Source organism: Castor canadensis, chromosome 14, assembly GCF_047511655.1.
Source record: "Castor canadensis chromosome 14, mCasCan1.hap1v2, whole genome shotgun sequence".
In the NCBI taxonomy this organism is placed as follows: Eukaryota; Metazoa; Chordata; class Mammalia; order Rodentia; family Castoridae; genus Castor; species Castor canadensis.
In genome coordinates this window covers 19,713,446-19,739,441 of record NC_133399.1, presented here as the reverse complement: position 1 = coordinate 19,739,441, position 25,996 = coordinate 19,713,446, and the positions used below count along the sequence as shown (strand labels likewise).

The 25,996-nt window shown below is 39.6% G+C and overlaps 1 protein-coding gene across 6 annotated transcripts in view; it reads right to left on the bottom strand.

The window, feature by feature from the left end:
• Nucleotides 1-25,996, bottom strand: part of LOC109680403 (uncharacterized) — a 451,924-nt gene that overhangs the window by 144,236 nt on the left and 281,692 nt on the right. The gene's annotated exons all lie outside the window — the stretch shown is intronic.

Sequence of the window (25,996 nt, the reverse complement as noted above, 5' to 3'; positions counted from 1 at the left end):
ATTAAACTGATGAAAAAAATTAACTCCAGAAGCACAATAAGCTATAGAACTTGTTAGGACCACTCTTCAACATAGTTTCATCAACAGGATAGACCCCAGTCAGCCCCTCCACCTAATTATACGGGGTACTCCAACTACTCCAACAGGGGCTATTACACAATGGCCAAATCAAATGATACAGATGCTCTTTACACCTAACACATCTCATAGGACTATTATTCCCTATTTACAAGAAGTAATATATCTGATTATGAAGGGAAGGCAAAGATGTAAACAATTGTCTGGCAATGATCCTTCACTCATAGTCACTCCCTTCACCAATTTTCAGATAGACTATCTTTATCAACAAAACTATTTATGGCAAATTGCAATTAGTAATTACTCAGGACAATTTGACAATCACTATCCCAAAGACCCTACCATAAAAATTTGAACTTCTCAGGCCTGGATTTCTACCTCGCATCACATTCACCAAATCCCTAGCTAACACAATCACAGTATATACTGATGGCACCAGTAAAGGGAGAGCTGGTTACATTATTTACTCCCCGTCAGGGACATGTACAGCACAAATAAACACTGGAACTCCAAAAGCAACTGCACAACATTCTGAAATCTTAGCGGTGCTTGCAGCCCTGAAAGCTCTCCCTGGTCCAGTCATACAGTTTCAGAATCCCAATATGTAGTTAAAGCCATTAACTCTATTGAAACAGCTAGACTAAAAGGAGATCCTAATTCCACCATTTTTCAGTTATTCACACAGGCTCAAGTGGTCATTCAGGCTCTTATTTCTCTATTTTTTATTACTCATATCCATTCACACACAGGCCTGCCTGGCCCTATGGCTGAGGGAAATCAAGCAGTAGACCAGCTCATCTCCTTCACTGCTGTTGAGAACTCTCAAAATACTTCTTCCATTTTTCAACAGGCCTTACAAAGCCACTCTTTACTACACCAGAGTGCTAACATGTTACACAAACAATCCCCAACCTTGACTCGAGACCAATGCAAACATATTATTAGGGCCTGCCCCACCTGCAGTATTCTTCTACCTTTGGGCCCTAATACTGGCATCAACCTTTGTGGTCTAAAAGAAAACCATATCTGGCAAACTGATGTTACTCATATTTCCCAGTTTGGCACTTTAAAATATGTTTTAAAATATGTGGCAGTGGACACATACTCTGGTGGCCACTTTGCCTCAGCCCACAATGGGGAAATTACCAAACATGCCCTTGGTCACCTGCTTGGTGTTTTTGCAAACTTTTGAATTCCAAAGTACATAAAGATGGACAACGGTCCTGCCTATACAAGTATAAAATTTCAAGAATTCTGTAAATTATGGAATATCACCAACAATACTGGAATTCCTTACAATCCTCAAGGCCAGGCCATTGTAGAACAACATCAAAGGATCAAAAACCAAGTTTTTAAAATAAAAAAGGGGGAGTTCACCCCCAATTCTCCACATACCCAATTGCCTCTCATCCTATTAACTTTAAAATTTTTCTCACTTGATGATCAAGGCATTACACCTATGGAAAAGCACTTCCATGCATAAAACACCTGCCCACCTGTGCATGTTCTTTGGAAGAATTTAGAGACAAACACATGGCAGGGACCTGACCCTTTACTAACTACATGTCGTGGGTATGCTTGTGTCTTTCCAGAACATGAATGATGACCAAGTTGGCTGCCTCTCAGATGCATCAAACCAGTCACAGCCAGTGACAGGACCCATGAAGAGACTTTGGCTAGACAAACTTAATCCTAGTCATTAATTTAATTTTGGAATTTGGACTCATGGTTTTGGGTCTACTTAATATTAGATGGCTAATCACTGGAGAAACTAACAACTACAAAAAAATTCTAAATGATTTTTTCATAAAAAATACAAAAAGGGGGAGATGTGGGAAACCCTCAGGACCCCCAAAGCCTCTTGGAAAGGAGCGGAGTCACTGTAGCTTTTGTGCAACAGCCCTAAGATAGATTGCAACAGTCCAAGTGGACAGTTGCTGAACTCCCCTGTTCTATCTCTGTGTGGGACCAGGAAGACCCAGTCCTGAGAACATAATGTTCCACAGTTGGGCTCGAAGCCATAGCAACGTGACAGTCAATCCTGGTACAGAGGTCAAGGTAAACATGGGGACTGCCACATACTCCTTTCTGCTTTCCTGTACTGCTTAAATACTGTCTTCAGAAAATAAACTACGCCCTTGCTGCCCAGCACAACCCTGAGTTCATGGTGTTATTCACCGCTTGAGCACCCAAGGCCAGTCGGAGCCCCTGCTGCAGCTGGACTGCAGCAGATAACCACTTTTCTCAACAACATTTGTTGAAGAGGCTGTCTTTTCTCCATTGTATATTTTTAGCACCTTTGTCAAAAATAAGGTGGGTATAGATGTATGGATTCGTATCTGGGTCCTCTTGTCTGTTCCACTTGTCTTCGTGTCTGTTTTTGTGCCAGTACCATCCTGTTTTTATTTCTATTGCTTTGTAATATTGCGTGAAGTTGGGTATTTTGAAACCGCCAGCACTGCTCTCTTTGCTGAGTATTGGTTGGCTATTCATGGTCTCTTGTATTTCCAAATAGGTTTAGGGTAGATTTTTCAGTCTCTGTGATGAATGTCATTGGGATTTGATGAGAATTGCATTAAACATGTAGATTGCTTACAGTAGTATAGATAATTTTACTATGTTGATTCTACCAATCCATGAGCATGGGAGATCTTTCCACCTTCGTAGTCTTCCTCAATCTCTTTCTTCAGGGGTTTGTAGTTCTCCTTGAAGAGTTCATTCACATCCTTTGTTAAGTTTACTCCTAGGTATTTGATTTTTTTTTAGGCTATTGTAAACGGAATTATTTCCATATAGTTTTTCTCAGTTTGCTTGTTACTGGTGTATAAAATGGTAATGATTTCTGTAAGTGGGTTTTGGATCTTTTCACCTTGCTGTAGCTCTTTATGGTATCTATGAGTTTTGGGGCAGAGTTTTTTGGATCTTTAAGGTATAGGATCATATCATCTGCAAATAGGGACATTTGACTTATTTGCATTCCTTTTATTTCTTATTGCGTAATACCTCTGGCTGGGAATTTCAGTACTATGTTGAATAGGAATGGGGATAGCAGGGATCCTTGTCTCATTCCTGATTTTAGGGGAAATGGTTTCAGTTTTTCACCATTGAATGTGATGCTGGCTGTAAGTTTGTCATATATAGCCTTTATAATGTTGAGGTACTTTCCTTTTATTCCTAATTTTCTTACAAGCTTTTATCATGAAGTGGTGTTGGATCTTTTCGAAGCCTTTTTGTGCATCTATTTGGGTGATCAAGAGATTTTTTTCTTTGTTTCTATTAATGTGCAGTATTACATTTATAGATTTGCACTTCTTGAACAACCCCTGCATCCCTGGGATGAAGCCGACTTGGTGGTGGTGAGTGATCTTTCTGATGTGTTGTTGGATTCCATTTGCCATTATTTTATTGCGGATTTTTCCACCAATGTTCATTAAGGAGATTGGCTTTTGGTTCTCCTTTTTAGAGGTGTCTTTGTGTTGTTTTGGGATCAGTGTAATACTGGCTTCATAAACTGAGTTAGGCAGATTTCCTTCTCTTTCTATTTCATGGAACAGTTTAAGGAGGGTTGGCATTAGTTCTTCTTTAAAGCTCTGATAGAATTCAGCAGAGAATCCATCATATCCTGGACTTTTGTTTTTTGGGAGACTTTTTATTGCTGCTTCAATTTCAATTTGTGTTATAGATCTCTTCAGGTGATTAATGTCCTCTTGTTTCAATTTTGGATTGTCATAAGTATCTAGAACACTGTCCATTTCTTCAAGATTTTCAAATTTAGTAGAATATAGGTTCTCAAAGTAGTACCTAAGATTTCCTGTATTTCTGTGGTGTTTGTTGTTATCTGCTCTTTTGCATTTCTGATTATACTGATTTGGGTGTTTTCTTTCCTCATTTTAGCCAGGTTTTCCAGGGATCTGTCAATCTTATTTATTTTTACAAAGAACCAACTTTTTGTTTCATTGATTCTTTCTATGGTTTTTTTGTTTGTTTGTTTCTGTTTCATTGACTTTAGCTGTTATTTTTATTATTTCTCCTCTTCTGCTGTTTTGAGATTTGTTTGTTCTTGTTTTTTTAGGAGTTTGAGATGAAGCATTAAGTCATAGATTTGTAATCTTTCTGTACTTTTAATGTAGGCACTCATGGCTATAAACTTTCCTCTGAACATGGCCTTTGCTGTGTCCCATAGGTTCCAGTAGGTCATGTTTTCATTTTCATTAACTTCCAGGAATCTTTTAATTTCCTCTTTTATTTCATCAATTAACCATTGATCATTGAGCAATGTATTGTTCAGCTTTCAACTGTTTGCATGTGTTTTACTGTTGTTTTGGTTGTTGAATTCTAGCTTTAATGCATTGCAATCAGATAGAATGCATGGGATGATTTCTATTTTCTTATATTTGCTGAGGCTTGCTTTCTGCCCTATGATCAATTTTGGAGAAGGTTTCATGGGCTACTGAAAAGAATGTATATTGTGCAGAAGTTGGATGAACTATTCTGTAGACATCTGCTAGGTCCATTTGATCTATGGTGTGATTTAGACCCAGAATTTTCTCATTGATTTTTTGTTTGGATGACCTATCTATTGGTGATAGGGGGGTATTAAATTCTCCCCTACCACTTTGTTTGAGTTTCTATATGTTTTTAGTTCCTTCAGAATATGTTTGATGAAATTGGGTGCATTGACGTTGCGTGCATTTAGGTTGATGACTATTATTTCCTTTTGGTGTATTTCCCCTTTTATTAGTTGGAATGCCCAGCTTTATCTCATTTGATTAACGCAGGTTTGAAGTCTACTTTGTTTGAGATAAGTATGGCTGCACCAGCCTGCTTTCTGGGGCCACTGTCTTGGTAAATCTTCTTCCAGCCTTTCACCCTAGCCAGTGCTTGTTTCTGTTGCTGAGATGGGTCTCTGTGAGCAACAGATTGTTGGATTTTCCTTTTTAATCCATTTTGCCCAATGGTGTCTTTTGATGTGGGAATTTATTGCATTAACAGTCAGTGATAGTCTTGATAGGTATGTCATGATTCCTATCATTTAGTTGTCTTTGTTGTTTAAGAGTTTGATAGTGTGAAGCTGAATTAATGTTACTTTCTACTTTCTTGCTTTTTCTTCTCCTATGATTTGGTACTGCCTGTCCTTTCATAGTTTTGTTTGCTTTTAGTTTTCTGTTTCCAGCATTCCTTGGTTAATCTTTTGTAGTGGTGGCTCGGTGGTCATATATTGTTTTAGTTTCTGCTTATCATGGAAGACTTTTATTGCTCCATCCATTTGAATGATGGTTTTGCTGGGTGGAGTACCCTGCGGTTGAAGTTATTTTCATTTAGGGCCCAGAAAACCTAACTCCATGGTCTTATTGCTTTTAAAGTTTCTGCTGAGAAATCTGTTGTGATTTTAATGGGTTTACCTTTGTATGTTATTTGTTTTTTTCTCTCTGATAGCTTTCAACATTCTTTCTCTATTCTCTGTGCTTGTTTCAGTGATAATATATTGTGGGGTAGTTCTAGTTCGGTTAAAACTGTTTGGTGTCCTGGAAGCTTCCTGTACCTTAATGGGCATAGTTTTCTCTAGATTTGGGAAATTTTATGTTATTATTTTGTTGAATATATTACATATTCCTTTTGCTTATATCTCTTCTCCTTCTTTAATGCCCATGATTCTCAGGTTTGGGCTTTTGATGGAGTCAGTGAGTTTTTGCATATTCCTTTCACAGGTTTTGAGTTGTTTGAGTAATAGTTCTTCAGCTTTTCCTTTAATCTCCATTTCATCTTCAAGTTCTGAAATTCTCTTTTCTGTTTGTTTTAGTCTGCTGGAGTGGCCTTCCATTGTGTTTTGTATTTCTGTGTCATTTTTTTCTGAGGATTTCTATATCATGGGTCACTTCCTCTTTAATATTGTCAATATTCATCCTTATTTCATTTATCTCTCTATTTATGGTGTTCCCTTTCACTTTCCTATTTATTTAGGACTCCTAGGAGTGCACTTATTTGGTTTTTTTTTTTCTTCTCATATCCTTCATTTTTGTTGTCTTGGAATTTCTTGAGTGCCTCCTGTACATTTTGGTTGACCTTGTCTACTAAGATCTCCATGAAATTCTCAGGGATTTCTTGCAGAATTTCTTCCTTCAGACTTTCTGTGTGGGCTCTGTTGGGTTCCTTGGGGTAATCTATCTTTGCTTTGATGGAATCTGGAACTGGGTATCTGTATTCTTCATTTCCCTCAATCCTGTATTAATGTATTTTTTTGGAGAAAATGTTTTCCGTTTTGTCTTCCAATCATGCCACTTGGTGTTGTTATTGTCCCTGGTCTCTGTGTAATTTAATATTATCTAAATTACAATAGTAAAACTAATCACCAAGAAAGAAAAGAAGAAAAAGAGACAAACAAATGTGAACAAGATACTTAAGGAAAAAGAATATGAAAGAAAAAAAAATTCCAGGTTCAGGAACAATAGTATTTCAGTCTTAGTACATCTGGTGTTACTCCTTCAGCATCTGGTCCTGGTGTTGGCATTTAATCTTTAGCTCTGTCATAGTCTTCCTAGGTGGTTGGGTCTGGAGATGAGCTTTGTGGATCACTATCTGCCCTGTTTTAGGCCATGGCTCATCACCTGTTGTTCTGCATCTCCCAAGCAGGTTTGGTGCCAGTGTCTGGCAGTGTCAGAGCCCTCCATTTTCTCAGTGTACCATGGTGTGGAGAAGCTTTGTATAGGCTGGGGGTTTGTGATGACAGAGTTTTGCTTCTTCTTGTTGTTTTTTTCTGCTAACTGTGGCTCCAGCATCTCAAAAAGATTTTTTATTTATGGAGCTCATGCTGTCGGCTTCCTCCCTCTAGTCACCATCATAGATATCTCCCAGTGTTATTCTTATGGGAAAAGTATTAGGATTTGTAATGGGAAGTGCTTGAATCCCAGAATCCCAGTGTACAACAGATTATTGTTGCGACCAGCTACGCAACTGGTGTTATATTCTATTCTCAATTTTCAAAAATATTCCAGGCCATGCTGCTGGACCCATGACCATTGGGATCCCTGCAATCAGTCTGTGCCAGACCCCAGCCTGGAGCCAGTCCCACAGCTCGCCAGGATACACGCCCCTCCCCCAGAGCCCACTGACCTTCAGGCCCTGCTGAGTCCCAGCCATGCATGGGATGACCAGAACCCACCCTATCCATCAGGTCCTGCCTGGGTCTAGTTCCATGTGGAACAACTGGAGGCCCGCCCTGCTGGGACAGGCACCATGCTGATGTGAGACAGCCACACCCACCAGCCTGTCAGGAATGCTGCTCCCTGTGCAGAGCCTGCCCCAGCTCTGCAGGCTTCCCAGATAACTGCATCACCAGGCTCCTGCATGGCTGCCACTAGAGGGCTCCAAACATGCCTAAGAGAAACTCTTAGACTGGACACTAAAGAAATAAAAAAAAACTAAGCCTGCAATACAACTGTTCCAGAACTAGTGATTTTTTTTTCTCTCCTCTTTAAGATCTTGCCAACCTCGTTTGCTGTTTGATCACCCACCATCTCTCCCATTTCTTTTTCCTTTATTTCTTTCCTTTTTTTCTCTTTTCTCTCTTCCTTTTATCTTCCCTTCTCTTTCTCTTTTTAACCTTCTCTAATGATTTTGTTATTATTAACATTGTAACCCAGCTAATACCAAATTACACATAGTCCAGGGACAGAAATGGCACCTAGGGGAAATATGGGAAGAAGAAAAAGGGATGGAAACCATTCTTCCCCCCAAAATAAAGTAGTACAGGATTTAGAGCAAAATAAAGAAAATGAATACCCAGACCCAGAATCCAACAAAACAAAGAAAAACTATACCAAGGAACCCAACGAAGAACACAATACCACCCTGAAAGAAGAAATTCTACAAGTAATTAATGAGAATTTCATACAGATGCTACTAGACATGGTCAACCAAAATGTACAGAAGGCACTCGAGAAATTCCAAGATGATAAAACTCAAGAATGTCAGAAAACACAGAAACAAATAAATGAAATCATAGAAGCCATACACAAACACCAAAGTGAAACAAAGATCACCATAAGCAGAGAGATAAATGAACTAAGGGCAAAAATTGACAATATTAAAAAAGAAGTAACCCATGACATGGAAAATCTCAAAAAAAAAAAAGAATGAAACAGAAATACAAAAAATGGAAAGCCATTCCATAGAATAGAACAAACAGAAGACAGACTCTCAGAACTTGAGGATGAAATGGCAATTAAGGGAAAAACAGAAGAACTATTAGTTAAACAACTCAAGACCTGTCAAAAGAAAATGCAAGAACTCATTGACTCCATCAAAAGACCAAACCTGAGAATCATGGGCATTGAAGAAGAAGAAGAGGGGCAAGAAAATATAGTCAATAAAATAATAACAGAAAATTTCCCAAATTTAGAGAAAACTAGCCCATTCAGGTACAGGAAGCCTCCAGAACACCAAACAAACATGATCAAAATAGAGCTACCCCATGACATTTCATCAATAAAACAACAAATACAGAGACTAGAGAAAGAACATTGAAGGCTGTAAGAGAGAAAAAACAAATAACATACAAATGTAAACCCATCAAAATCACAACAGACTTCTAAGCAAAAAATCAAGGAAATTCTAGAACTAAACCACATCACAGATCAAGTGGACCTAGCTAATGTCTACAGAATATTTCATTCAACTTCTGCACAACACACATTCTTCTCAGCAGCCCATGGAACCTTTTCAAAAATTGATATCTTAGGGCACAAAGCAAGCATCAGCAAATATAAGAAAACAGAAATAATCCCATGCATTCTATCTGACCACAATGCATTAAAACTAGAAATCAACAACAAAAACAGCAGTAAAAAACATATAAAGAGTTGGAAGCTGAACAACACACTGCTCAATGATGAATGAGTCATTCATGAAATAAAAGAGGAAATTAAAAGGTTTCTGGAAGTTCATGAAAATGAAAACAGAACCTATGGAACACAGCAAAAGCAGTCATAAGAGGAAAGTTTACAGCCATGAGTGCATATATTAAGAGGACAGAAAGATCTCAAATCAATGACCTAATTTTAGAACTCAAACTCCTAGAAAAACAAGAACAAGCAAATCCCAAAACAAGCAGAAGGAAAAAAATAATTAAGATAAGAGCTGAAATCAATGAAATAGAAAGACCATACAAAGAATCAACGAAACAAAAACTGGTTCTTTGAAAAAATAAATAAGATTGACAGGACCCTGGCAAAGTTGACTAAAATGAGGAGAGAAAAACCCCAAATCAGTAAAATCAGAAATGGAAAAGGGGAGATAACAACAAACACCACAGAAATCCAGGAAATAAACTGAGACTACTTTGAGAGCCTGTACTCTAACAAATTTGAAAATCTTGAGGAAATGGACAGATTTCTAGAAACTTACCACCACCCCAAACTGAACCAAGAAGATATCAATCACCTGAATAGATCTATAACGCAAAAAGAAATTGAAGCAGCAATCAAGAGTCTCCCAAAAAAGAAAAGTACAGGACCTGATGGATTCACTGCTGAATTCTATCAAACGTTTAAAGAAGAACTAATACCAACTCTCCTTAAACTGTTCCATGAAATAGAAAAGGAAGGAACACTGCCTAACTCATTCTATGAAGCCAATATAACTCTCATCCCAAAACCAGACAAAGACACCTCCAAAAAGGAGAATTATAGGCCAATTTCCTTAATGAATACTGATGCAAAAATCCTTAATAAAATAATGGCAAACCGAATCCAATAACACATCAGAAAGATCATACACCACCATCAAGTCAGCTTCACCCCAGGGATGCAGGGATGGTTCAAAATATGCAAATCTACAAATGTAATACAGTACATCAATAGAAACAAACACAAAAGCTATTTGATCATCTCAATAGATGCAGAAAAAGCCTTTGATAAGATCCAACACCACTTCATGATAAAAGTTCTAAGAAAACTAGGAATAAAAGGAATGTATCTCAACATTGTAAAGGCTATTTATGACAAACCTACAGTCAACACATACATAATGGTGAAAAACTGAAACAATTTCCCCTAAAATCAGGTATGAGACAAGGGTACCTACTATCTCCACTCCTATTCAACATAGTACTGGAATTCCTAGCCAGAGCAATAAGTCAAGAATTAAAAATAAAAGGAATACAAATAGGTAAAGAAACTGTCAAAATATCCTTATTTGCAGATGATATGATCCTATACCTTAAAGAATCAAAAAATTCCATCCAAAAACTCTTAGACAAGATAAACAGCTACAGTAAGGTGGCAGTATACAAAATCAACCTAAAAAAATCATTATACACCAACAATGAACAAACTCAGAAGGAATATAAGAAAACAATTCCATTCACAATTGCCTCAAAAAAAATCAAATATGTAGGAGTAAATTTAACAAAAGACGTGAATGAACTCTATAAGGAAAACTACAAACTCCTGAAGAAAGAGATCAAGGAAGATTACAGTAGATGCAAAGGTCTCCTGTGCTCATGGATCTGTAGAATCAACATAGTAAAAATAGCTAACTACCAAAAGCAATCTACATGTTTAATGCAATTCCCATCAAAATCCCAATGACTTTCATCACAGAGATTGAAAAATCTATTCCAAAGTTCATTTGGAAACACAAGAGACTGCAAATAGCCAAGGCAATACTCAGCAAAAAAAAGCAATGCGGGAGGTATCACAATACCCGAGTTCAAACTATATTACAAAGCAATAGCAATAAAAACAGCATGGTACTGACATAAAAACAGACCTGAAGACCAGTGGAACAGAATAGAAGATCCAAATATAAATGCACACAACTATACCCACCGGATTTTTGACAAAAGTGCCAAAAACATATGATGGAGATTAGACAGACTCTTCAACAAATGTTGCTGGGAAAAGTGGCTATCCATCTGCAAGACACTGAAACTAGATCCATATCTATCACCCTGTACTAGTATCAACTCAAAATGGATCAAGGACCAAAATATCAGACCTGAAACTCTGAAGTTACTAAAGGAAGGAGCAGGAAACACTCTGGAACTAATAGTTATAGGCAAGGACTTCCTCAATAGAACCCCAGCAGCCCAGCAACTAAGAGAAAGGATAGACAAATGGGACTTCATAAAATTACAAACCTTCTGCACAACAAAAGAAATGGTCTGTAAACTGAAGAGACCACCCACAGAGTGGGAGAAAATATTTGCCACCTATACATCAGACAAGGGACTGATAACCAGAATATACAGGGAACTTAAGAAACTAAACTCTCCTAAAATTAATGAACCAATTAAAAAATGGGCAACTGAACTTAATAGAACTTTCTCAAAAGATAAAATTCAAATGGCAAAAAAACATATGAAAAAATGCTCACCATCTCTAGCAATAAAGGAAATGCAAATCAAAACCACAGTAAGATTCACCTCACCCCTGTTAGAATAGCCATCATTAGCAACACTAGTAACAACAGGTGTTGGCTAGGATGTGGGGAAAAGGAACCCTCTTACACTGCTGGTGGGAATGTAGACTAGTACAACCACTCTGGAAAAACATTTGGAGGCTACTTAAAAAGCTAAACATTGATCTACCATATGTTCCAGCAATAACACTCTTGGGGATATACCCAAAAGAATGTGACACAGGTTACTCCAGAGGCACCTGCACACCCATGTTTATTGCAGCACTATTCACAATAGCCAAGTTATGCAAACAGCCAAGATGCCCCACCACTGATGAATGGATTAAGAAAACGTGGTATTTATACACAATGGAATTTTATGTAGCCATGAAGAAGAACGAAATGTTATCATTCACAGGTAAGTGGATGGAATTGGAGAACATCATTCTGAGTGAGGTTAGCTTGGCCCAAAAGACCAAAAATCGTATGTTCTCCCTCATATGCGGACATTAGGTCAAGGGCAAACACAACAAGGGGATTGGACTTTGATCACATGATGAGGCGAGAGCACACAAGGGGGGTATGAGGATAGGTGGGACACCTAAAAAACTAGATAGCATTTGTTGCTCTCAACACAGAGAAACTAAAGTAGGTACTTTAAATCAACTGAAACCAATAGGAGAAGGGGACCAGGAACTAGAGAAAAGGTTAGAAGGTAACACACATGCACAGGAAATCAATGCCAGTTAACTCCCTGTGTAGCTATCTTTATCTCAACTAGCAAAAACCCTTGGTTCTTCCTATTATTGCTTATACTCTCTCTCCAACAAAATTAGAGATAAGGGAAGAATAGTTTTGGCCTGGTAGTGAGGGGTAAGGGGGGATAAGGGAGGGAGCAGGGGGGAGGGAGGAGTAAGGGAGAGGTGGGGTGGTAGGGGGGAGAAATAACTCAAACATTGTATGCACATATGAATAAAATAAAAAAATTTTAAAAATACATAGGCAGTACCCCCTCATACAAGTAGTGCTTATCTGTTCGATTAATTTTGTTATTCAATGATAGAAGTCGAAATACTGTGTTCAAAAAGGACTAAAATCAGTGAGAATTTATTAATCTATATTAATTATGCAAAATAATGGGTGTCAGGGCCTTACATTTACTGGGCATATGCTGTACTACTTGAGTCTCACCTCCAGCCCTTCTTTCTGTGGCTACTTTTGAGATGAGGTTGTTCTGTTCTCTTATTTTTTCCTTTATAGACATTTTCTGACCTGGAACCAATTCTCCTCATCTCAGCCTCCCAAGTAATTCAGATTACAGATGTGTAAACACTATGTCAGCTGAGTGATTTATACTGAGCCCAGAACCTTAGAGAACACCTGGCTGCAGTAGCAATAGGAAATAGTGACAGCATGTCCAGGATCTGCAGTTGTTCAAAGAGGGCAACAATCCCTTCTCAATGTGTGAATTGACCCCACAATTGACGCCACTCACTCTTTGGCCCCTGAAGCCTGTGTGGTGGGGTCAATCTGGGAGTCAGGACCTGTCTGAACTGTCCTGTCTTTTCCCTGTGAGGTGATTCATCCTAGCCCGCAGTCCTTGCTTGATTTCTCCGTATCCTAACCTGAGGCTTCCCATCTGTGTGGTGATGGCAGGAATTCGTTGGGCCCTTTAGGCTTGTTTATGAAGTTTGTGTGGGGAGGTGCATCACAGTGTGGTATACTTTCAGACTCTTCTGGTTTTATAGTGACATCATGACTAACTCAGCACATGACTTTGGTTTATGTATTACAGTAGGTGGTTTTTCAAAAGTACGGTATGCAGGCATTCCAAATGTTAGGCAATTGAGGTTTGCACTGAAAGGGAGGAGAAAACAAGAGTATCAGGAAATTGGGAAAGCTGGTGGAGTGGCTCAGTTGGTAGATTGATTCCCTAGCAAGATTGAGGCTTGAGTTCAAGCCCCAGTACAACCCCCCCACCTCCAGAAAAAAAAAAGCTTGCTTTAGAGGTGGTTTGTTTGCACTGATTGATTCAGATAATAATGGTTGAGGCAAAACAATGAGCATTTGGGAAGATGTGGTGGCTTCTCAGAGGTTGTAAATGGTGGGTGGATCACGGAAGTGTAAAAGGAAGTTTTTGCTCTGGAGTAGCTAGTGCTCTTTCTGTGAGAGCAGGTGCTCTCTCCTTGGACACTGAGTGTGGAATTCCCTCCACAGACTGCTGGCCTGATTTCCAAGTGGAAGAAGCAGTTTCCACTCTGAAAAGTAAGAAGTCTGCCATAACTGCATTGTATCCCCAGGCTTGGCTGGGTAGGGACCAGAGAGTTGTCCAAGCCTGCCAAGGGCTGTAGAAGGAATCAGGTATTTGGTCCTGGGACACTTCTTCACTTAATGATCTCAGATCACAAGTGAATGAGAAGTGCTGTAAGAAGTGAACTGTAGGAAATGACCAATAGGAGGCCAGCAGGAATAGGCCCCACTGCTTAACATATAAAATGCATTTCTTTGAGCCACATTTGCTATATAGCACCGTGCTTGTGAGGTTCATCTCTGTGACTCAGTTTCTCATTGAAATGTTTGTGCCACCGGTGATGCAGGAGAACTGGGTCACCAAGAAGCAACAAATGATGAGTTTCTGACTTATGTCCTCAGACCATGGAGGATCAGGGGTTTTACACTGGCCTTATCTGCTGTGATGGAGCTGGAACTCCCCATGACACCCCTGGGAACTACAACCCAAGTCACTGTTGGTGCCACTTGCCATTTGGTCTTCTCTTTTTCAGGGATGGGGCTAGCTAGATGGGTGGAATCTTGCATTCTGTCAGCTGCCTGACTGATTTTTCCCAGGCCCACAACACTGTCCAGGAGTTCTGCATTAAAACTTGTGCCTCTCCAGACTGTGAAGATGGCAGAAGGTGATGGATTCATATATGGTGTGATCTGAGGTCCTTGAGTTCCTGCTCCCACCAATCTCCAGGTACATCTGATACACCTGAATATTATAAATGCTTGAAAGCTGGGTTCTAATCCCACATTGGTCTCCCAACCCCATACTTCTTTTTTTTAATTTTATGGTTTCTACATTTACTCACATAACCCAGAACTACTTTATGGGTGTAGTAATTTCCTAAATTTATAGGTATCCATCGTTTGCCCAACTTACTGCAAAGAGATTGCATATGTGTTTGGTGCTTGAGTTGAAGAATAGATTTGGAGACATGTTTAGGATTGAGGATGTTGCTCTCTTGGACATAATTGATGCTGACCTTGGCCTGTGTCTAGATAGTATTTTCACAAATGAAATGCAGATTGAAGTAGGACATGAACATAGTGAGAGGAGGTTACAGTGGCAGGAGAGCACCAAGTATAATGCCTGCAGGTTCTTAAGGATGATATAAAGCAGGGCTTTGTTTTGTAAGAAGGAGCAAAAAGAAGAAAGAAAGTGGGAGAGTAGGGAAGATGGAAGGGACAACATCTGTTGTTGGAACAGAGATTCTTTCTCTGAGATCACCCTGTCCTCAGAGTGTCAGTAAAACTGTCATTTGATGGTTCTTATTGGATGTGGTCAGAGGTCACAGACCTGGAGGAAGAAGAGAACATTGAGGGCAATTTGCTTAATGAGGGTTCTGTTTTTTGTGATCAATTAAGGTACTGATTTTGAGGCAGAAGTTCTGGGTATTGAGTATATGCCTACCTTGCTGTACATTTGAAAAGGTAGGACATCTAAGTGTAATGAGAATAGGAAGTATGATGGGTTGGCTGTCTTTAATCACCAGGTGTTCACCAGGAGTTCTTGGGTAATCCTGCATAAGTTTTCAGCTGTTTGCATTTCCATCAGGTCATTGGTTTAGTCACAATGTGCTTTGTGACAATTGAGAAAGCCTGTCATAGACAGTGAAAAATGATACCTTTGGGATGTGCCTGCCTCAAAAATGGGTTATTAATTTCAAGTTTGGGTTTGCTTTTGGTCCCAGGTTATTCTACAGAGTAAATAAAACTCACAATGTCCTGAGAAATAGGAGCATATTTGGTTGTTTAAACTTGGCGCTATTTAGGTGGTGTCTGTATGGTACTAGTGAGATGGTGAACAGTGGCATCACCAGGCAACTTCAAAATAGAAAATGGTACTCTGCACCAGAGACTCACACCTGCAATCCTGTCTTCTAAAGGTAGAGATCAGGAGGATCATGGTTTGAAGCCAGCCCTGAGAAAATAAGCCTGCTCTGAGCAAATAGTTTTAAGAAACTATCTCAAAATTACTGAACACAAAGAAGGGCTGGTGGGGTGCCTAAGGGTTTTAGCACCTACCTAACAAGTGCAAGGCCCTTAGAAAAACATAACAAAACAAAAAGATGGAAAGTGGTGACCATATAGAGCAAACACATGCAGGACCAAAATCTGCATTGGAGCCAGTGCGGTGTGTTTCAGTTCTAAACTTATTGAATGTCTACAGCTCTGCACTGCAGAGTGTAACCAGCATTTAAAGATGGGATGCCCATTGGTGTTGGGGAATTCATTTGAGTTTAGCAATGCCAGGAACAGACAGCACAGCTCTGGATATTGAATTGGGTCTGGATAACAGTTTGACACCTTTCCAAATGAACCTGTGTAGTAGTGATCCATTTCATAGTGGAAGCTGGGAAACATGGTGTGTCACAGTCCCAGAGTGAAATTTCCTGGTTTTGTATGTTTCACTCATTCCCTTCCTGAAGTGAGCCACCAAGGGCTGCATTTGCTCAGAGACCTTGGTCTCTAAGTTGCAAAATGTGTATAATCTTCTTCTTCTGGAATGTGTATTAAAAAGGCTGCTTCCTTGAGTGGCTTCCCATTTGTTCCATTTATAGAATCTTTATTCTGTGAAATTGCAGTTTACTTCAGCAGTTAGGATATTTTGTCATTATTTGTGTCTAAGAGTTTAATGACAGAATGATGCCATAGGATGCAAGTTTCATAAGCTTTTGTACAGAATTGGAAAAAATTCTTCCAAGGGTTCTTGGATGATATAAAATGTATTTAGGAAAATATGATGGCATATAAAGTTATCATTTGATGTTTCCTGTATATATGCTTATTTATTGTGTGGTTTGTCAAAAATTGGAATCACATAACTCATTTAATTTTGTCTTGAATTAAGTAGGATTTAAATTTGATAATATTTTGTGTTCATCACCCCTTATGTTGAACATTTTAAGTTATGGTCTTTTTTTGTTTTTGTTCTTTTTAAATTTTTTTTTACTGTATTGTGGTGTGAAGTCAAGTCTAAATTTAAATTGTTGTACCCCAAGTTTGTATCCTGGTGAAATCATTATAGAAGGTTCTGCGCAAGCAGTACAGAATTAAAGCAAGTTCATGCCACAGACCAGGATTTAAGAGTAAAGTAACCACAACGTTTACTGAAAGACAGAAATGCACACTGACAGGTGAGTGTTAGTGAAAATACTAAGTGACATAATGGCTGAAGTGTAGGGAATGATATAGAGCATTAACTGCCTTAGGTCTAACTATTTGACATTTTCATGAAATTTGTGATTACTTGGCAATAAGCCAGCTTCTTGCTGAACTTGGCCACCTGTGTGTTCCTCTTCTTATCAAACTGAGCATTCCATGAAAGTCTGGTCAGCTCACCCAGACCCTGGGGCCCCATCTTGCAGCTGCATTGTGTTATTTTGGTTAGAGGATTATTATTTTTGTGAGAAACCTATTGTTGATCATTCACCTTACACGTTTGTTGCTAATGTACCTCTCTCATTGAAAATGGAGTAACCTCTGTAATTACTTTCCTTACATTACCAACAAAACAACAAAACCAAATGGTGGGATTATAGGCATGTGACACTATAGCTGTGAAAATGGTCAGATTTTGTTTTTCCTGTTTTCAAATGCAATTTGATCATTATCAATGACAGAGAATAGAATGCATGTTTTCATGCAGAAACTGGATTTGTCCTTCCCTTGTAGGTTAAAGAGATTTTGTATTTAATCAGTATTGTATGATGCCTGTTCTGTTATGAATCAGTTTTCTGTTTATATTAAAGCCCAGTGAAGTCTGATTTGCTTTTCTCTAAGACCTATTTGTAAATTTATTTTCCTTTTTTCTCTTTGTCTTTCAATTACTTTTTATTTTTTTGCTTGAACAAGGAGGGGAATTTATTGACAGACTGCTCACAATACAGCTGAGAGCAGGGATTTGGACAGGCAACCTGGTCACTGCCTTCTATTGCATTCCTTGCTCACTGAACAGGCTGGAGCACAGTGTCCAGCAGGAAAAATTTCGAATCTCTTCTAGGCAATCCTCAACTATTCCTCCCATGTCCATTCCACTGCACCCACAGAAATGCCCCTCAAAAGGTTACATCTTTCACAAAGTCCCAACGACAGTGTCCTGCCCTGGTTTGCTCTGTCCTGACAGTCTCTCCCACACATCTTTGACCATGATCACTGGTATTTTGAGCTCTTCCTAGGATCTGTCAGGCAACTTGTAAATGTCTTTTTTATAGTATAGTATTTTTAACAATATAGTTTCATTCTTGTTTATTAAGGTTAGACAATTAATCACCTTGTAATCTTTTGCCTTTGATCTCTCTTCTCCCTTTTATTCTTTGATTTATTTCTAAGAGTTATTCTTGGTATGTAGACCACTCCAACATTTCCCCATGATCCAGCTGATGGAATTACAAGTTTGGACCTGCACTTGTGGTTCAAAGGATTACCTTCTTCTTATTTACATATTTTTATTGGTGGTAGTGAAGTTACACTCAAGGCCTTATGCTTCCTGGGCAGGTACTCCAAACTTGATCCACTTCAGTAGCCCTTTTTTATGTTGAGTATTCTTGAGATACAGGCTCATGAGCTACTTGATCTCTGCCTCCTGAGAAGCAAGGATAACAGGAGTGAGTCACTAGCACCCAGCTTTTGGTATCACTTTATTTTACAATGATTTTAAATGCTGTTAGCCATTTACTGCACCTACTATACTTTGTAACTATTTGAGGTTTGCTAATTTCAGGTTTGTGTGGGAATGAGAGAATTGTCCTCATCCACGTAGATATTATTATGACATATTGAAATAGATCTCTTTGTAAGGACATGTGCCACAATCTCCTACATTCATTGTGATTTCACATGCTTAACAAAAACAGCTAATTTTATCTGAGTTGTCAGTAATGAGTGATATTTCATTTTATGTTTGTGTTGGTTTGTAAGAAAACAGGTGAAGCTTCCAAATGTTGCAATCATAGAAGTGGTGCTCAATTTCCCCAAGAAACAAAATTTTGATCTGAGGTATTTCAAATAATCTGTCTTGCTAATCAGGAGGAAATTATGTGTCTGCATCCTATAGGCTGTCTTAAACTTTCTCTGAACCACAACTGCCTGTGATGTATTCCTTTAAAATTATTGTTGGAGTTGTTCTTGTTGTTTTTCTGGGGTTTGAACTCAGGGCCTAACAATTGGTATACTGGGACTTTACCTTGTAATTCTTTCTGCCAGCTGATTCTCATGGCTAGGGAACATGTGTGTGTGGCATGGAGAGATTTTCTGTTGTCATGACATGAAGCAGGCAGTAGATTTAATGACATCCAGTGGATGAATACTAAGGACATTGTCACACATTGTGCAGTGGTCAGGACATTGCCCTCAATTAAATGTCAAGCCCCTAATGTTCCTAGTGCTGAAATTGGGAAACCTTGTTGTAGGTGCATTTTGCCATTGCTGCTGTAACCCTGCTTATACAATATGCTATCATGTACCTTACTTTTTACTAGGCCATAATCCATATTGTTTTGTGTGCTAGAAGCACTGTATGGCTGATCTATGTTGTCAACTGTACATACATATATATTTAGGACATGGCATCCCTGTGAAGTCCAGACTGTCTTTGAACACTTCTTTGTTTTGGTGGTAATGGGATTTGAACTCAGGACTCATGCATGCGAGCTCAGGCTCTAACACTTGATCCACTCAAACAGACCATTGTTGTGTTGGATAGTTTCAACATAGTGTCTTGAAAACTATTTGGCTGGGCTGGTTTTGAACCTCAGTCCTCCTGATCTCTAGCTACTGACTAGCTATGATGACAGGCATTAGCCACTGACACCAGCTCTGACCTGGCAATTTTTTTTTCATTTTTCTTTTATTATTCATATGTGCATACAAGGCTTGGTTCATTTCTCCCCCCTGCCCCCACCCCCTCCCTTACCACACACTCCGCCCCTCCCTCTCCCCCACCTCAATACCCAGCAGAAACTATTTTGCCCTTATCTCTAATTTTGTTGTAGAGAGAGTATAAGCAATAATAGGAAGGATCAAGGGTTTTGCTGGTTGAGATAAGGATAGCTATACAGGGAGTTGACTCACATTGATATCCTGTGCATGTGTGTTACCTTCTAGGTTAATTCTTTTTGATCTAACCTTTTTTCTAGTTCCTGGTCCCCTTTTCCTATTGGCCTCAGTTGCTTTAAGGTATCTGCTTTAGTTTCTCTGTGTTAAGGGCAACAAATGCTAGCTAGTTTTTTAGGTGTCTTACCTATCCTCTCCCCTTCCTTTATCATGTGCTTGTAGTCCAATCCCCTTGTTGTGTTTGCCCTTGATCTAATGTCCACATATGAGGGAGAACATATGATTTTTGGTCTTTTGAGCCAGGCTAACCTCACTCAGAATGATGTTCTCCAATTCCATCCATTTACCAGTGAATGATAACATTTCGTTCTTCTTCATGGCTGCATAAACTGACCTGGCAATTTTGATATTCATGACTGATCCTTCCCAAGTGCTGACTTGAAGTCTTGTCCCTCCATGCCTGCCTTCAATTGCTGTTATCTGTTTCTGCTGTTCATCTCTTTGCCTCCTTTCTTTCTTCCTTCTTCCTACTTATTCTTTCTTCATTCCTCCAATCTTTTCATTCTTCTTTCACTTGACAAGACAAATTTTTATAAATTTTCTGCTCTATCACGTAAATATTTCTTTTTGCAGACAGGTGCCTATTGTAAATGTGACTGGTTTCTTAGTTTGTAGATAGTATTGTCATATCAGTTTTGGACAGTGCATACTTGTTTCTCCAATATTCCATCTACCTCTTAACTTTACCCAGAATATGTTTTGTTGATCAGAAACCCTAATGTTAAGCCAGGTATGGTGGGGCCCTCCTGTAATCAGGCATTTGTAGGCTGAGGCAGGGAGATTGAAATACAATGTAGCCTGGAATAAATAGTGAGCGCCATCTGTCAATATGGCTCAAGTTGTATGGTGCTTGCTTACCAAGCACGAACCCCAGAGTTCAAACCCCAGGACAACAAAAAATTATTGAGCTCTAGTTCAGTCTTTGTGACACAAAACACAAACAAATCCCAGTCCCAGTGCCTCATCTCTGTAATCTTAGGTACTCAAGAGGCAGAGATCAGGAGGAGTGTGCTTCAAAGCCAGCACCAGCCAAATTGTTCATAGGTCCCTACCTCAAAACATTGATCAGAAAACAAGGGCTGGAGGACTGCCTCAGGTGGTAAGAACACCTGCCCAGCAAGTATAACACTCTCAGTTCAAACCCCAGTTCTACACGCCCCCAATAAAATAGCATTCCCAGAGTTTTGTACCAAGCCCTTTCCATATGTGTACTTACATGCATGTAAATGTGACAGGGGAGATATATCGATAAACATGTGCATTTCATTGTGATATGGAGAGGCAGGAATTTTGGCACATGTCTGAAATCAAAGATAGCCATGAGAGTCCAGAAGAGGGTTGAGAGATGGATAGCAGCCATGGATAGCATGGGTGCACAGTAAAAGTTCACATAACCAACTTCATTGGAACACTTCACACTTTCCAAAGGACAGAAACTAAAGAAGCTGATATACAGTAAGTCACAATTACAGTTTTTCTTCATTCATATGGGTATTGCCTAAAATGTGTCTTCTGGACTGGCTTTGTGGTTCAAGTGGTAAAGTGCATACTGAGCATGCATTGTGTCCTGAATTCATCCCCAGTTGGTGAAAAAGAAATAGGGAACTACACCACGTGTATCTTCTTCCAGTTGGGTTCTGCCAGAAGACCCTTTACAGGATAAGCTTATGAATCTGTAGTAAAATGTAGCTTCTCTTCCTTCTCTGGCTCTCCTATCCTGCTAAAATTTGGTTTGGGCAATAACTAGAATATTCAGCCTCTGCCATAGTGCCTGCTGTATCTAGAACCACCATAGCCACCTTGATTTCCTGATTTTCCAAAATATTGACCTCAAGCACCCTCAGTGCCAGAGTTTCTGCCTCTAACTTTCTACCATACATGGGCCCAAACTGTGAAAATTTATTTTTATAACTGCCAAATATGACATAGTGTCTTACCACTGCTAAAATTGCATCCTTCATTACCAAATTCATTGTGGCCATCCCTACTTCCATTATACTAACCACCACAATGGGTGACACCAAAGCCACCATGATCACTAAAATTTCCTCCTTGCCCAAACAAAACCACTTATGTGACTACCACCAAATTTTTCAGAAACTCTTCATCCAATGTGGCTAGATGAAGAATTATTAAACATATGTCACTTTGACAGAGCTTTATTTCATTTTTGTGCAGCAGGCACCCTACTACTTCAGCCATACCTCCTTTTCATTTCTCTTAAATCATTTATGAAATATAACTGCCATGAAAATATTTTGCCTTACATGAAATTAGTTTCATTTCATGTTTTTCCATGTTTCAATTTCATGGCTGAAAATTGCTAGATTGAAACATAAGGTTTGAGAAAGTCCTGGCCATCTGCTTCATTCTATCTAGAGTAGAGCATCAAACCTACATTGACTTCCTTTATCCTAGCATTCCTGTGTATCTCCTCCTTAACTGCCATGAATTTTCAACATGGAACATTCAGTCTGAAGTTCTCTGAGCAGACCTGTTTTCTCAGTTTCAGCAGGAATATGCAAGATCTCAATGACCATGACAAAAAGGAAGTGCCTTGTCTGGAGGACAAGGACAAGTTTTGCTGCAATTAGTGCTCCCACTGAAACTGAGACTGGTCTCTATGGAAAGAGGAAGGATCTGGCAGGACTACTGAGGGCATTCTGTCATTTGAATTCACTCAGTCAGATATAGGATCCCCTTCCTGTCACTCAAGTATTGGGTGGGGGGGTGGCCCTGTATGCCTTAGCCAATCAGAGAAGGAGGTTAATCACATGCTCCAGTCATCCCATGAGGGCACAAATGACAGCAAGTCCACTTTGCATACCACACATTCACCATATTTGTTCTCTGCTGCTGCAAGAGTTCTCAGGCTACTCAGCTAGAGCACCTATGTGATTTCTACTGGCTACAGTACTGCAGGGAGGTCACCTGGACACATTAGAAGCAGGAAACTGTGAGACTGTGGCTGGGCTTCTGTAGATATGGAGTAGAGGCCTTTACAACAGATTGCTAGACTGGTGCTACCCAAGCCCCTGTCAGCTACAGCTGACAGTGTGGGACCTTATGCCACTGTTGGGGCTTTAGGTCCCCTACTGCCTGCAGTGTGGTGATGCCCGGCTGTCATTTGTCCACATGGGGCAACTTCATTCCAGCCTGCCACCCTTCCAGGGCTGCTGTGAATGCAAACCCTTGTCTCTCTGACTGTGAGGTGACTGTGCTGTGTCATGGGACATTATCTGCTATTTATGGACTTTGTGCCAGGAGGAGGCAGTGCTACAGTGTCCCCATATCGCCTTTCTCTTTACTGGAACTTGGTTTCCTTTTGAGTCCTTAACGTTCAAGGGAAGCATGAACTAAATTCTATGTCCTGTCCTTTCAAGCCAATGCTTCTCAGCACTGCCAGTAAATCCCTGAATTTCCATGTATCCCACCCATTGCCAGACTCATCGGAAATTCAGATCCACATGTGCATGTGCTGGCTTTGGAGTGGAAGGCGCAATTTTTGCGCTTCCTTACTTAACTGGTAATTGTGCAAATATTGTTTCTAGACATCATCTTATGATGAAAAGCTAATAAATTTAGAACATGACATCAAGAATATTACTCTATGGGGAAACACCAAAAGTAAAGTATACAGGAATCTCAAGGCAAAGAGGATTTGTATTCTTCAAGAGGAGAAAAGAGGAGGAGAAAGAAATTGGGATAAGACAGACATGAAGATTGGCAAAACTCAAGTTTTCTCCTGTGATTACACTGGAATTGTTTCTTTGCTTGCTTTATTTTGGGGACTGGGGTATGAACTCAGAGGCACTAGCAAAGAAGGTGCTGAACAGCTAGAACCACATATTCAGTCCATTTTCCACTGGTTATTTTCAAGATGAAATCTTGCAAACTATGTACATAGGCTAGTCTTGAATGGAACACTCGTTATCTCAGTCTCTCAAGTACCTAGGATTACAAGCCTGTGTCACCAGTGCTTGGTTCATCTTGGTCTATTGTGACACTAAAATGTGTTTTTCTGAAATAGGCTGAGATTTATCAAAATTCACTTTAAAACTACTTACCAGTCATTGTAAAATTATTTTCACTAATTACTCCACATGATTTTTGAAGCAAAAAATTGGCATTTGAAAGGAATGTGCAGGAATGTCTGAGGTTATGAATGGGATAGTGGGAAGTGTTGGTTTCAGGCTCATTTTTATTATAGAAAAGAAGTCAGGGTTAATCACAGTCAATTATGAGTTAGTATAGTCAGATGCATGGATATTACTACTGTATTATTTATCACTAGTAGTGGTTTGATTGATTTTTGTTTTGTTTTATTTTGGGGGGCAGCACTGTGGTTTCAACTGAGGGTCTGCCCCTGATTGCAGTTATTCTTCCACTTCAGCCACTCTTTTAGTCCTTTTTTTTTGTAATGGGTGTTTTTCAAGATAGAGTCTCATGAACAATTTGCTGGGCTTCCAACCTCAATCTTCCTGACTCTTGCTTTTAAGTAGCTTAAATTAAAGCCGGAGTCACCAATGCCTAGCTGGAAAAAAATTTCAAAGTTCCATTCAATTGCAAATATGCTCAGAATGTTCACACAATCAACTGAAATGTGACCCTACCTAGAGGCACAACCCTAATCCTTCTTCATTTCCCTCTGGCCTTCAGTAACTGCCCAAACATTTCCTCTCTCATAGTTTATCAGGGATTTAAAAGGGTGTGCTAGTCTACAGTGACTTGATCAGGTAACTAATCCTAGCTACTCAAGAGGCATAGATCAGGAGGACTGCAGTCAGTTTGTGGACCCTAATTAGAAAATATCCTACAGACAAAACTGCTGGCATAATGGCTCAAAAGGTAGAGCAATAGTTACACCCTGAGTTGAAAGCCTAATACTGTCCCCCTCAAAATTCCTTGAAACTGAAACTCCAGTCACCTGTCCTGCTTGCTGCTCCTCTACTTTTCTGGTAGAGGTTACACGGATCCTTGTGGTTTCCTCCCTCGCTTATATTAAAGTTCCTTGATATATTACTTTGCTTTGCCTGGATTTCTCCAAGTAGGATATGATGAGTCTGGGTGTCTAAATCAGAAACCACACAAGATACCAAAGCCAGGCCTTTCCTCCTGGCACAGTGAGTCCTCACCTGGCCTGGCCTCTGAACCACTTCTCTGAAATCATAGGCTGTCCCCTTGGGAATGTGAGTGTGGAATTTTCTAGGAATATTCTGGAACCCATTACCTATCACAAGAAGCAGGTTCCACTCTGAAGAGGAGGTTCTGCTTAACAATAATGAATCCCCAAGCTGAGCTGGTAGGTACCAGTTAGGAGGCCTGGCCTGCTAAGGGTTATGGCTGGAGACTGGTATTTGGTCCTGGAACTCTACTAGAAAGGTGATCACTTCTCGTGTTACTCAGAACTCTGGGGATGTGTCCCAGAAAATAAATTTCAGCAAGATTTGAATCAGAACTCTTTCGGTGTTCCACCATAAATAAAATGTTGATTGGATTAATTATATTTATTATTGCGGGAATCACAAGCTATGATATGGGACACTGAGTCAGTTTAGTAGGAACATTTTATTGTGCTAGCAGACCCAGTGGACTCGTGTTCAAAGGCTGTGCTCCGAGAACAAAAAGGTCTCACCTTGTATGTCTTGGCAAGCCGGTAACAGAAGCAAAAAGCAAAACTAAACCCATAGATAGTTGCATGTGACTTTATTGGCTACTTGTTTTCCCCAGTGCTATGTGACCTTCTTCACATTTGAGTACTTTAAGTATTATCTCTGCTTTGCCATCCCTACCCCCTGCATCATTATCATAACATAGCTTCTCTTTTTCTCTTCTGGCCCTCTTCCCTGCTACATTATAACCAACAACTGTTTGCTATCTGTATCAGGGATACTATCAAAATAGCAGAACAATTGGGACTGACTAGTCAGATGGCTTAGGAGAACTGGCTAGCATTAGAATTGATATTGGCTGAGAAGGGAGGAGTTTGCATAATGACTGGAGTTTCGTGTGGCACGTATATATCAAATAATACAGTCCCCACTTGAACAGTTACTAAGGCCATACAGGGATTAACAACCTTATCCAAACAACAGCTGAAATTTCAGGTATAAATGGTCCCTTC